Source organism: Protopterus annectens, chromosome 13.part0, assembly GCF_019279795.1.
Source record: "Protopterus annectens isolate FY-2018-M chromosome 13.part0, PAN1.0, whole genome shotgun sequence".
NCBI lineage: Eukaryota > Metazoa > Chordata > Ceratodontiformes > Protopteridae > Protopterus > Protopterus annectens.
This window is the reverse complement of record NC_056747.1, coordinates 1,238,433,556-1,238,447,269: the sequence shown is the minus strand read 5'-3', so window position 1 is coordinate 1,238,447,269 and position 13,714 is coordinate 1,238,433,556. Positions and strand designations below refer to the sequence as shown.

At 43.8% G+C, this 13,714-nt stretch overlaps 1 protein-coding gene across 4 annotated transcripts in view; it reads left to right on the top strand.

Moving 5' to 3' along the window:
• The window catches only part of GRN (granulin precursor), an 891,963-nt gene that overhangs the window by 872,043 nt on the left and 6,206 nt on the right, over window positions 1–13,714 (top strand). The gene's annotated exons all lie outside the window — the stretch shown is intronic.

The following is a 13,714-nucleotide window of genomic DNA, read 5'->3' as shown; positions in this document are numbered from 1 at the left end:
GAGGGTCTGGTGTTCGCTGAATCCTCATCTTGTGGGGGGCTGTGCCCCCCCCCCACTAATTATATATACCAACTCCAAGATCACACTACAATGAGGAAAGGGCATGTTTCCTTATCCGTACGTCACAGGTGAGTACGTACTAGTTCTATTCCCTTTATGTTGGCCAACCATGATCATTCAGTAACTTTATTTATGCTCATTTGGCCTGTTGCGGGATAGAACTTTCGATGGTCTAAGTACAATGAACAGCCGTTCAATGAATGTTCTGTTCAAGACCCCTAAGCATCACCCTTTTCTCATGGAAAAATAGGTAAGGGAGTTCGACAGAAGGAATGTGTAACTTAAGAGTTCTATAGCTGAAGTAACCAAAAAAGATGACCAACCAGAATAAGAACTTCAGATCATCTGTGGCTGCAGGTTTGAAAGGAAGAACAGAAATTTCTCAGGCATAAAATAAATATTCCAGAGAGGGACAGGATCCCCAGTAGGTGCTCTGTGCTGTGAAGTCCCAAATAAGGATGACACACACATTCAAAGACAACTAGAAAAGCAAAATTTAGAGCGGCACTGAAGTCCAAGATAGCTCACAAAATGAACCTTGATGGTGAAATAACTGGGACACTAATCATGATTTTATGTAACTGAAGACCAGTGGAACTGGAGCAGAAAGGCAGTCCACTAATTTGATTGCCTAAGACTGAGTATGTGGATGGCCACTGGGGAAATAATAGGGAATATACCACCCTCAAGAAACTTCCAACCTTTAGCATTTCCCAAAACTGGAGAAGCAAATTAATAAGCTTCAGCGAGTGAGAGTCCAGATGTAACAGCAGAGATTTATTTATTTATTTAGGGAGAAAAGCTCCATATTGCAAAAGAATGACAGTTAAAATACATTTCTAAAGAGAGAAAAACTAGTAAAAACTAGTACAGTTTAAGAAAAAACTAGTAAAAAAAGTACAGTTCAGGACCAGTTCATTGTTTATCTAGAGCTCTGAGGGTAGATAGAGAAACTACGAACTTTATTACAGTTGAGTAGGATTACTGAAGGGTGGAAATCTTAACAGGTTTGTGTAGTCAATAGGGCCAGGAAAAGAACGCAGTTTGTTTGCACTGAAAAAAATGCTACGAAAATCCCTTTGGCATTGAGTAATGTGGCATTCTGGATAAATAATGTCATGAGCTTAAGGTCCTTTATTTTTTAGGCACAAAAAATAAATCTTTTTTTTTTTTTTTTTTTTACAGCATGGTACATCTTGCAGGGCAATAGTAGAATCAAAGTTTGGGAGTAAAAGTAGATTTAAGTGCCTTATAATAATCTCCATTTCCTATTTGTCTCTACAGATGTTTGCCCTTCTGGAACATGGATTTATTTTCTTCTGCTGGACTATGTAGTGAGGGGGATATGCTTGGGCAAGAAATTACAATTGCCATGATCTGCACTGCTGCTGACCATGGCTTTTAGGGGTATGACTGTGAACCCCAGCCTCCAGGCTGTTGACCTTGCTGGGATCTGGAAAAGGCAAGGCCTTCCTGGTGCTTTTACTGTGGGTCACACCAGAGCCATACTTGATGCTGGCTTTTCTGCATTCCTGAAGAGTACATTGTGAAGGTTGAAACTTGATCTCCACCACAGTAAGGTTCTGCCTTAATTTCACATTATTTAAATATTCAGTAGCTTCAAGGCCAAAGAGTCCCTTAAAGGAAGAGTCTAGAAATGTTAACTTGGTGTCCACAGTGAAATGTGTTGAGAGCAATATATCACTTATGATATAGTAATGCTGTGTCCTAAGCCATGTGGTGGATGAGTTTGCTAAAACTGGAGAAAGTAGCTGAGCTTTGGTCTTCTGTATTAGTGAAACCCCTGGCAACTCTTTCCATATTTTGCAGTTCAGACATGTTCCTCTGGAAGTACAACATGTAATTTGAGTAATTATGTACCCACAGATACAGGGTGATAGACTCTAATAATGTCTTCCCAAATCTGTCCACAGCCTTGAATCTCTTAAACGGGTAAAAAGAGCTGTGAGCAGTGGCAGCCCCATGATACTGTGATGGCTTGGAAGTCTCTGCAGAAACTAGGAACTCCCCTTAGAGGCAGAAACAGGTCACTTTGTTAGGATGCTTCCAAATTATTCTGGTGGTATCCTGGAGAATATCCACCAAAAGAATGAAAACCCAGGAGGATTTGTGGGTAAGGCAGGAGGCTTTTTGCAGCTTTCTTTGAGTGGTAAAAATGAGCTCAGAGGAGCAATTCCCATTTTCTGCTAATTAATTTGAGGGCACTCCCGAAATTTAGGATCATCCAATGGCCAAAGGGGAAGTTGAGGTTCTCCCCTTATTATTATCCATTTCCTCTATGAGTGGAGCTATTTTGTTCAGTATGCTTAAATTTGTATAAGCCCTTTAATTTCTTAATCAGAAAGTTCTGAGCAGAACAAGGATATTTTCTGTTTGACAGCCTGAGGAATGATTGAGAGCCTAAGGGGGTGTTGGAAGGGACTCACTTGGTGAATGTACCAAGAAGGCACAGATGGTAAAAGAAGTACTGTCGTTTATAAAGGGGGTTCCAGTAATGGATCACTTACAGACTGTAAGATGTTGAAATGGGGGAAATGTTGAAAAGTTGTGCAGGAAACATTGAAAATAGCAGAATCAGTGTATGTCAAACTGTTAACAGGAGAAAGCCAGCACTTAATTCACTGATGATGGGAATACCATCACTGAGAAACTAAGCATCAGGGGCACAGAAGTTTGGTAAATGAACACCTGTACACTGTGTTTGGATTATTGGGAAGATGGATGCCAAATACAGAGCTAGAGATGTCTGGGCAAGGGACACTAGGAAACCTGTCAACTGCACAACTGGCACTGGAGATGGAGACAGAGAAAAGGAGAAAACATCATAAAGACTGATATCAGAAAATACAGTTGTGTACCTACCATAAATGTAGATGTTTGAGTGTATTCACTGTTGCAGTCATTACTCTTGGGTTATCCTGCTGGCAGGCAACCCGCGGTCGGCCAGAATTCCAAAGTCTAGGTCTGGCGTTGGTTTCTGACGCCTCCTCCCTGACATCAGTGTGCCAGGGGTATAAAAGACGCAGCTGATGCCATTTTCTTCAGTTTTTCTTGCCCCAGATGTCAGGTGCCCCCAAAATAGGCTAAAAATGTTATGCCAATAATTATGCATGCAGTAAAATAAACATTTCCTTCCATCTACAAGCAAATACACCACATAGGTTGTATAAGATAGAGAAGTATAGGTAAGTCCCAGCAAAGAAAAGGGGGGTGGAGGGTGGGTAACCTGGACTGCAACAGTGAATACACTCGAACATCTACATTTATGGTAGGTACACAACTGTACTGTGTTCATCGTGTTTCACTGTTGCAGTCATTACTCTTGGGTTGAATCCCAATGCTAAGGCTGGGTGGCTGGGCCTAAAGAGGATTAGGAGAAGGCTATAAGGCCTTGCAAAACTGCAGTGGTGAAGCCTGCTCTGGATTTAGAGTAGAGAGGTAAATGGTAGTGCTTTGTAAAAGTGTGCACTGAACTCCAAGTTGCAGCCTCTAAAATGTCTTTGGTTGGTACTCCTCTGAGAAAGGCTGCTGAAGTGGCTGCTGCCCTGGTAGAATGAGGCCTAATGGCCTTGGGCACTGATTTGCCATGTTGTGAGTAGCAGAAATGAATGCAGTGGCCTATCCATTTTGAAATAGTATAGTCTGTTTTGAGATAGGCTTTCCTTGAGATCCTGCAGCATATGCCACTAAAAGTTGCTCAGTTTTTCTGAAAGCTTTAGTTCTGTCCAAGTAGAAGCATAGTTGTCTGTGTATGTCCAAGGAATGCAGAAGTCTCTCACCCTTATTCTGTGGGTTTGGATAAAAGGTAGGCAGATGAATAGTTTGGTTGAGGGCCACACTGGACACTACCTTAGGCATAAATGTTGGGTTCGTTCTTAGAGAAACCCTGTCTGGGTGGAAAATGATGAAAGGTTCCACAGCCATGAGTGCCTGTAACTCTGAAACTCGTCTTGCAGAGGTTATTGCTAGGAGCAGTGCTGTTTTCCAAGATAAAAACTTTATATCAGCTGTATTGGCTGGCTCAAAAGGCAGCAGTGTGAGTTTTTCCAAGACATAATTGAGGTCCCATGCAGGTATTGGGGCTCTCCTTGGAGGTCTTATGTTTTTGGCCCCTCTGAGGTACTGTCTTAGCAATGGATGGGAAAAAATAGGAGGTTCCGTATTGTAATGAGCTGAAATGGCTGAGGCATGAATTTTAATTGATGAAAAGGATAGGCCTTTGTCCAGCATCTCAGTTAGGTATTGTAAAATCTGAGGAATATTTGGTACAGATGTGTCAAGTCCCTGAGTCTGGTTCCAAGCACAGAATCCTTTCCATTTGTCTGCGTAAGATTTTCTGGTACTGGGCCTCCTGGCCTCCAAAAATAACATCCATCACTGCTTTAGAGAGAGGTGTGTTTTGAATGGTTACATTATCCGCCATGCTGCCAGATTTAGGGTCCTGAGTTGGCTGTGCAGAATCTGATTGTTTCACTGGGTCAGTAAGTGAGGAATAAGAGGCAGTGTCCAGGCTGGGCCTTGAGACAAGTGTTTTAGGATTGGGTGCCAGTGCTGGCGTGGCCAGTCTGGGGCAATCAGGATCATTCTTGGCTTCTCTTGTCTGACCTTTAGGAGTACCTTGGGGAGGAGAGGCAGAGGAGGAAAGGCATATACTATTATACTTTTCCAGCTGAATGATAGAGCATCCACTTTCCATGCTTGCTTGTGATAAGTCCTTGTGCAGAATTTCTGTAGTTGGCAGTTGTGAGGGGAGGCAAATAGATCTATGTCTGGGCATCTCCATTCCTTTATCATGCTGAAGACTAGTGGATCCAGTTTCCATTTGTGGGGATCCGTAAGGTTTCTGCTTAGTTCATCTGCCAGAGTATTGTTCTTTCCTGGCACGAGTTGTGCTTGCAGGTGTACTTGATAAGTCAATGCTGTGTTCCACAAAGTCATGGCTTGTCTGCAGAGGGGGTAGGAATGTGTGCCTCCCTGCTTGTTTATGTACTACATGACTGTAGTATTGTCTGTCCTTATCAGTAGTTGTCCTGGATGGAGTAAATCCTTGAAAGCTGTCAGGGCATTCTGAACAGCTAGCATCTCTTTTTGATTGATATATAGATGCATTTGGCTTGTGGGCCATGTGCCCTGAATACATTTTCCTGCCATGTGTGCTCCCCAGGCATATGCATCTGTTGTTATTGACTGCCTGGCTGTGGGTAGAGTGAAAGGCTGTCCCTTGTTGAGGTGACAGGCATGAGCCCACCATCGAAACTCCTGTTGCAGGCAAGGAATGAGGGTAATTAATGCTTCCAGTCTTTGACAATGTTGAGTTCAGACACTTTTTAGGCACCATTGAAGTTTCCTCATATGCAGTCTGGCGTATGGAATTAGCAGTATGCTGGATGCCATGAAGCCCAACGCCTGCAGAAGTTTTCTTGCAGATGACTGGGTCTTTGGTGCCAACATTTTGAAGTAAGAAGTTAGTTGTTTTTGTTTGTCTGGCGTGAGATAAGCCATCTGGGCAGTTGTATTTAAGCTTGCACCTAGGAATATTATCTCTTGAGAGGGTACTAGTTTTGATTTCTTTTCGTTTACTGTGTACCCTAGGCAAATTAATAATCTTTTTATGAACGCCAGATGCTTTAGTAGAGTGTCCTTGTTCTCTGCTTGTATAAGGCAGTCGTCCAAGTAGGGATAAATTTGAATTCCTCTTTGTCTGCAAAATGCAATTACTGGTGCCAGGCATTTTGTGAAGACCCTGGGCGCAGTAGATAAGCCAAAGGGCAGTGTAGAGAATTGGTAGTGTATTGAGCCAGCTATGAATCTGAGGTATCTTCTGCAAGATTGTGTGATTGGTATATGCAGGTATGCCTCTTTTAAGTCCAAAGTTACAAGCCAAGCCTTCTTGTCCAGCATGGGCTGAAGCTGTTGCAGAGTTAACATTTTGAATTTTGGAATGTCCAGAAATGTGTTTAGAACAGACAGGTCCAGTATTGGTCTCCAGGTTTTATCCTTTCTGGGGACTAAGAAAAGTCTTGAGTAAAATCCTTGTCCCTGCTCTTGCTGTGGTACTTGCTGAATGGCCCTCATTTGCATAAGGCTCGAAACTTGTTTTTGTGCCTCTGCCCATTGATTGTGTGGCAGGTTTGGCATACCTTTTGCCTTTGGCAGGGTGTGAAAGTGGAACCTGTAGCCCTGGGTCACTATATTCAATACCCATTTGTCCTGGGTGATCATGTGCCAATTTTGAGAGAAAAGTGCTAGTTTTCCCCCTAAGGGGGCTGCAAGAAGATAAGTGATTGGTGCTGGCAGAGGCAAGTCATTGGGACTGTTTCCTGTATGGCTGTGCTTTGTCTTCTCCAGTTTTGGAGGTAGAAGCACCCCACTGTTTAGGCCTGTAATGAGCCCTGGGGCTGGGATCTGCCTTTGGGACATCTGTATATGCCTCTTTGTGGCCTGTCCGACACTGGAAAGGACCAATTCTTTGTAGGCCAGTTCCTGCTAAATTTTGGTGGCTGCACCTGTAAGAAATCCTTTACTGTTTGCATAGATTTCGCTTTGTCCTCCATTTTCTTCAAAACCTCCTCTGCTTTAACACCAAATAAAGTATCATGCTGTAATGGAGCATCTAATAATTTTGCTTTAACATGATCAGGCAGATTTTGTTTCTTTAACCAAGGGTGCCTCCTAATGACAGAACCCGTAACTGCGGCCCTGCAGGAGGCCTCCAGAGAGTCAAAACCACATTGCAATGTATGCTTTCCCACTTGTTCAGTTGCATGCAATAAATCCTGTATTTCCTTATTTTCTGTACAATCAGAATTAGTCAACATTTTCTGTTTTAACAGTGAAATTAAGTATTGCTGAAATTGACAATTTAAAGCCCTCACAGCCAAAGTAGCAGAAGTGTAAACCTTTTTTCCCCATCTGTCTAGTGCCCTTGAGTCCCTGTCAGAAGGGACAGGGTTTTTAGCAGTAGTGGCCTTAACCCCCTTGTGACCCTGAGAAATAGTTTTTGGGTCAGCAGTAGGGTTTTTATAAAGAAATTTATGAGAATCAGGAACCCTGTAATATCTGTCTGGTTTAATAGGAGCTGGAGGTAAGGAATCTGGAGAAAGGCCGGACTCTGAAAATACATCACCTACAATGTCTAGCACAGGGGGAATAGCAAGCGGCCTGTGCTGAGGAAGTAAAAGAAAATCTCTGCGCCTTTTCTTTGATTCTGAGTAATCTTGGCTTTCCCAATAGAAGTGTTCCCTCATGGTATGCAGGGTTTCCCCAAAAGAAAAATCCTTAGGAGGAGAGGCTGAAGGAATGGATTCTTCAGCATCAGAATCTTCATAGGGAGGAAGAGAGTATTCCTGTACAGAACAGGAGTCAGAGGAAATAGAAACCTGATCTGAAGAGTCATAGTCTGTCTCTTGCCTAGGCCTTTTGTCAGGAGGGGGATGGGAACCCCTGATCAAGGTAATAAGGTCTTCCGCCATTTTGAGCATCTGTTTTTTAGGCATGGAAGTCTGTTCTGAAGAATGCTGTATTTGTTTCTTTGTCTTTAAAGCTGCTGTAGTCTTTGCTTTTGAAGCTGAAGTAGGCTTTACATATAACTGTGTAGGTCTGAAAACACCCTCAGAAGCCGATGCCTGCTCAGCGGCTCCGGACCCATCTGAGGGAAAGATATCCGGTGTCCAATACCTTGAGTATCCAGAGGCCTAGCTGGCTCCACGTGGGAGTCGTCAGTGGCCTGTGGCTCTGAGGTAGTGGGTGTCAGGGGCTGCGAAAGCGCCTCACTGAGAACCGGCGGCTGGCTTAGTGGAAGCCTTGTCGTCAGTTTTGGATCTCGGATGCCTGTCCTTCTCTTTTTCCTTGCAGACGGCATTATGTAGTTGTATTTTCGGCCAAAGTAATGATAAGCAAAATCAAACTGACGCTTAATACTGCGTTTGTTGAATCTAGCACAAAACCGACAGCTAGCAACGTTATGATCAGGGCCTAGGCAAGGAATACAGTAAGAGTAATCATCCTTATGAGGTATTTGCTTCCCACAAGAAATACAATTGTTAACTTTTTCTGACTTTTGTATGGAGCAAGAAAAAAGTTTCCCCAATGGGGTACTTAGCTTTAATGAAGACTTCGGATCTGAAATTTGTCTGTGAAAATCTCATGAGTCGGCCGACCGGCACTTGCGAACTACTTTTGCTTCGGGCACCGCGCAGCAAGAAAGACTGAAGAAAATGGCATCAGCTGCATCTTTTATACCCCTGGCGCACTGACGTCAGGGAGGAGGTGACAGCAACCGACGCCGGACCTAGACTTTGGAATTCTGGCCGACCGCCTTCCTTCCTTACTGGAGAAAAGTGCCAGAGAAATTTGCAAACTAGAAGGTTAATGAAAGCTCCAAGTAAGTGGTGCAAGGGGTAGAACTCCCTGAATGGTGTCATATGTGATGAGCTTTAGCTAAATGTTAGCAAGGTTTGCCTCCAAGAGTTTGGTGTTACAGGCTCGGAGGAGAAAAGGAGACTCTGACCAGCTCTAGAAAAGGCGAATGATTCTACTGCCATTATCAAGGAGATCTTAACAGTGCCCCTGAAATGTTAGTCTCTTTTAACATTCATTTATATTGAGAATATATAAGAGAAGAAGAAAACTCCACAACTGAGCAGCTGAAGGATTGTGAACTGCTACCTTTAAAATGTTTAGAAGAAGAAAAATCTTGAAGGTACTCTGGAAAAGCATTCCTTCTGAATGACATAACATTTTTGGGAGAGAAAAAGTACTGTTGTGTACAATAAATGTAGATGTTTGAGTGTATTCACTGTTGCAGTCATTACATTTGGGTTATCTGCTTGCAGGTAGCCCTCAGTCGGCCTGATTAACAAAGTCTTGGTCCTGTGTCAGTTGCATCACGTCATCAGGGGTACAAAACATACAGCTGATGCCATTACATCAGTTTTTCTTGCCCCAGATGTCAGGTGCCCCCCTAATGGGAAGCAATTCAATATAAAAATACAATGATATACGTCCAACAAAAAAGTAAATACACCAAAAAGCTTTTAAGCATAGTAAAGGAAAATAGAGGTATAAGCCAAAAGAGGTTAGGGGGCTGGAGGGAGGGTAACCAGGACTGCAACAGTGAATACACTCGAACATTTACATTTATGGTAAGTGTACACAACTCTACTATGTTCTTCATGTTTCACTGTTGCAGTCATTACATTTGGGTAGATTCCCAAAGCTATGGTTGGGAGGAGGAATTTAGACAGCATTAGGACCAGCTGTAAGGTCCTGCAAGACTGCAGTGGCAAAGCCAGCTCTGGATTTAGAGAAAATTGGAAAATGATAATGCTTGGTGAAAGTATGTACAGAACTCCAGGTAGCAGCTTCTAGGATGTCCCTGGTAGGGAAGCCTCTGAGAAAGGCTGGTGGAGGTAGATGCAGCCCTGGTGGAGTGAGGTCTAATCCCCTGTGGGGGACAGGTTTTCCATGGTGCTCATATTAGAAATGAATGCAATGGCCTGTCCATTTCAAAATAGTTTGCTTTGAAGTAGCCCTCCCCTCTGCCCCTGCAGCAAATGCCACCAGCAGTTGTTCAGATTTCTTTGAGGTTTAGTCCTGTCCAAGTAGAATCTAAGTTGTCTGTGCACAACTTAGGAATGAAGTATCCGTTCCCCTTTGTTCTGCGGATTGGGAAAAAAGGTTGGCAAATGAATGGACTGATTAAGAGCCACACTGGATACCACCTTGGGCATGAAGGCTGGATTGGTTCTGAGGGACACCCTGTCCGCATGAAAGATGACGAAAGGCTCCACTGCCATAAGGGCCTGTAATTCAGATACCCTTCTTGCTGAAATGGTTGCTAAAAGGAAAGCTGTTTTCCAAGAAATAAATTTTAAGCCTGCAGTAGCAGCTGGCTCGAAAGGAGGTAAAGTGAGTTTTTCCAAAACAAAGTTAAGGTCCCAGGCTGGGGTTGGAGCTCTCCTGGGTGGTCTCAAATTTTTGGCCCCTCTGAGGGACTGCTTGAGCAGTGGATGAGAGAAGAGGGGAGGTTGTGTTATAATGAGCTGAAATGGCTGAGGCGTGAATTTTGATGGGAGGAAAAAGGCCCTTGTGAAGCATCTCAGTTAAGTATTGTAAAGTCCGAGGTAAATTGGGTGCTGCTGTGCTCATCCCTTGAGATTGGTTCCAGTCACAGAATCTTTTCCATTTTTCAGCATAAGATTTTCAAGTACTAGGTCTCCTTGCCTCTAAACTGATATCCATCACAGGTTTACTGAGAGATGGTAAAAGAGAGATTAGGTAATTAGCCAGGCTGCTAGGTTCAGTGTTAGAAGCTGAGGGTGCAGAATCTGGTTCTCCTGCTGAGACAACAGGGAAGGAGTCTAAGGCAGGTACCATGGGGATAACTGTGACACAGTGCGTAAGAGAGGATATTGGTGTTGGCGTGGCCAGTCTGGAGCAATCAAAATCATTCTTGGCTTGTCCTGTTTGATTTTTAGTAGTACTTTGGGGAGCAGAGGCAGAAGGGGGTAGGGATATACTGATAGCTTTTTCCAGCTGAAGGACAGAGCATCCACTTTTACAGGCTTGTTTGTGAGGAGTCCTTGTGCAAAATTTGTCCAATTGGTAGTTCTGGGGAGAGGCAAACAAGTCTATATCTGGGCTCCCCCATTTGCTTGTCAACATGTTGAAAATCCTTGGTTCTAGTTTCCACTCGTGTGGGTCCATGAGGTTTCTGCTTAGTCCGTCCGCCAGTGTATTTAATTTTACTTGCAGGAATTGAGCTTGTAGCTGCACTTGGTAGCTCAAGGCTGTGTTCCACAATGACATTGCTAGTCTGCAGGGGGGGGGGTAAGAATGTGTACCCCCCTGCTTGTTTATGTACCACATAACAGTGGTGTTGTCCGTCTTTACCATTAGTTGTCCTGGAAGAATGTAGCCCTTGAAGGCTGTCAGAGCATTCTGTACAGCTAACATTTATTTTTGATTGATATGCAGGTGCACTTGACTTATGTTCCATTTGCCCTGAATGCACTTCCCTGCCAGGTGAGCCCCCTGTGCGTAGTCTGATGTGTCTGTTGTTAGTGTTTAGGTGGCTGGGGGTAGTGTGAAAGATAGTCCTTTGTTTTGGTGGCAGGCCTCTGCCCACCAAAGGAACTCTAGGTGTAAAATCATTGCTTCTAGATCCTGAGAATGTTGACACCATAGGCTTTTTATATACCACTGTAGTTTCCTCATATGCAGTTTTGCATATGGAATTAGAAGAATGCAGGAGGCCTTGAACCCCAAGGCTTGCAGTATTTGTCTTGCAGATAGCAGTGTTTTTGTGGCCACTTGTTTGAAGTAGGTTGTCAGATGAATTTGTTTCTCTGGCATGAGGAAAGCCATCTGGGAAGTTGTATTCAAGCTTTCTCCCAGGAATATAACTTGTTGACAGGGTACCAGGTGTGATTTCTTTTCATTTATGGTGTATCCCAGACAAGTTAGAACCCTTTGTACAAAAGCCAGATGATTCAAAAGTATGTCCTGTCTTTCTGCCTGACTTAGACAGTCGTCCAGGTATGGGTATATTTGAACATTTCTTTGCCTGCAAAATGCAATAACTGGAGCTAGGCACTTTGTGAATACACTTGGCGCAGTAGATAAGCCAAAGGGCAGTACAGAGAACTGCTAGTGTGTGTAGCCTGCTTTGAAGCGTTGGTATCTTCTGCAAGATTCCCTGATTGGGATGTGCAGGTATGCCTCTTTTTAAATCTAGTGTTGCCAACCAGGCATCTTTGCCTAGCATAAGAAGCAACTGGTGAAGAGTCAGCATCTTGAATTTTGGAATCTCCAAAAAGGTGTAGAGTAGACAGGTCCAGGACAGGACACCATGAATTGTCTTTTCTGGGTACCAGGAAAGGTCTCAAGTAGAAACCTTGTCCCTTTTCCTCTTCTGGTACCAATTGAATAGCCCCCATGCTTAAGAGAGAAAGTACTTGTTTTTGGGCCTCTGTTCACTGACTTGGGGGTAGGTCAGGCCACCCCCTTGGTGTTGGCAACGTGTGGAAGTGAAATCTGTATCCCTGGGACACTATATTTAAAACTCATTTGTCCTGGGTAAGAGTTCCCAGTTCTTTGCATGAAGAGCAATCTTTCCCCCCAAAGGGGCAGTCAGTTGATAAGTGCTTGGAAATTTTAAAAGGAAGTCATTGACACTGTTTACCACAGGGGGGAATCTTATTACTCCCAGATTTGGAAGTGGAGGCCCCCCCACTGCTTAGTCCTGTGCATACCCTGGGACTGCAGCCTGGGAGCTCTGCTGGATCTGGGTTTGGACTGAGAAGGTCTTCAAGAGGCAGGAAAGGACCCGTTCTTGCCAATGCCTACTAAATCTTGGAGGTTGCACTTGTAAAAAGTCTTTAACGGTTTGCATAGATTTAGCTTTTTCTTCCATCTTTTTAAGAACTTCTTCTGCCTTGTTGCCAAACAGGCGGTCCTGGTTTAGGGGAGCATCCAGTAATTTTGCTTTAACATGATCAGGTAAGGATTTCTCCTTAAGCCAAGCATGCCTTTCTAAGTACAGACCCAGTTACAGCAGCCCTGCAAGATGCCTCTAGAGAGTCAAAACCACATTGCAAAATATGTTTTCCAACCTGTTCAGCTGAATGCAATAAATCCTTATTTTCAGCACAATCAGGAAACAACATAATTTTCTGTTTAAGCAATTCCTTAATATGCTGCTGATACTTCAACATATGGAAATGGCAGTTTAAGGCCCTAATTGCCAAAGTTGCAGAAGTGTATAACGTCTTACCCCATCTATCCAGCACCCTGGAGTCTCTATCAGAGGGGGTAGGATTTTTGGCAGTAGTAGCTTTAATGCCCTTGGGCCCCTGTGAAATGGTCTCAGGATCCACAGTAGGATTTTTGAAAAGGAACTTGTGAGTCAGGGACCCTGTAATATCTATCAGTTTTCTTAGGAGCAGGAGGTAAGGAGTCAGGGACCAAGCTAGATACTGCAAATTCATCATCAACGATGTCTAGTACAGGAGGTATGGCTAAAGGCCTGTGCGGGGGCAGGAGTAAAAAATCCCTAAGCCTCTTTTTAGAGTCAGAGAAATCCTGACTTTCCCAACGAAAATGCTGCCTGAGAGTATGCAGGGTTTCACTAAAAGAGAAATCCTCTGGGGGGAAGCAGATGGAATGGAGTCCTCAGCATCAGAATCCTCATAGGTAGATAAGGGGAAATCCTGGTCATCAGTGGAAACAGAATATTCAGAATCCTGGTCGGAAGTATTATAAACAAACTCAGTCCTAGGTCACTCAGAGGGGGAAGGCTGGCTTCCCCTTAAAGTAATAAGGTCTTCAGTCATTCTTATCTGCTTTTTAGGCATAGAGGTCTGAGCATGCGGTCTGGGCATCATTTTTTTTAGGCATGGTTCGAGATTTAGGCCTTGAAGAAGAAGATGGCGTCGATTTAATACGCAAGTCAGTAGGCCTGAATACACCCTCAGAAGCTGGTGCCTGCACAGCGGCTCCAGACCCATCCAAGGTAGAGACATCTGCAGGCTCCACAGTTAAAGGATCTCGCGGCATACCAGACTCCGAATGGATCTCAGTAGAGACCTGTGAATCAGAAGTAGCGGGTATCAGGGGCTGCGAAAGTGCCTCA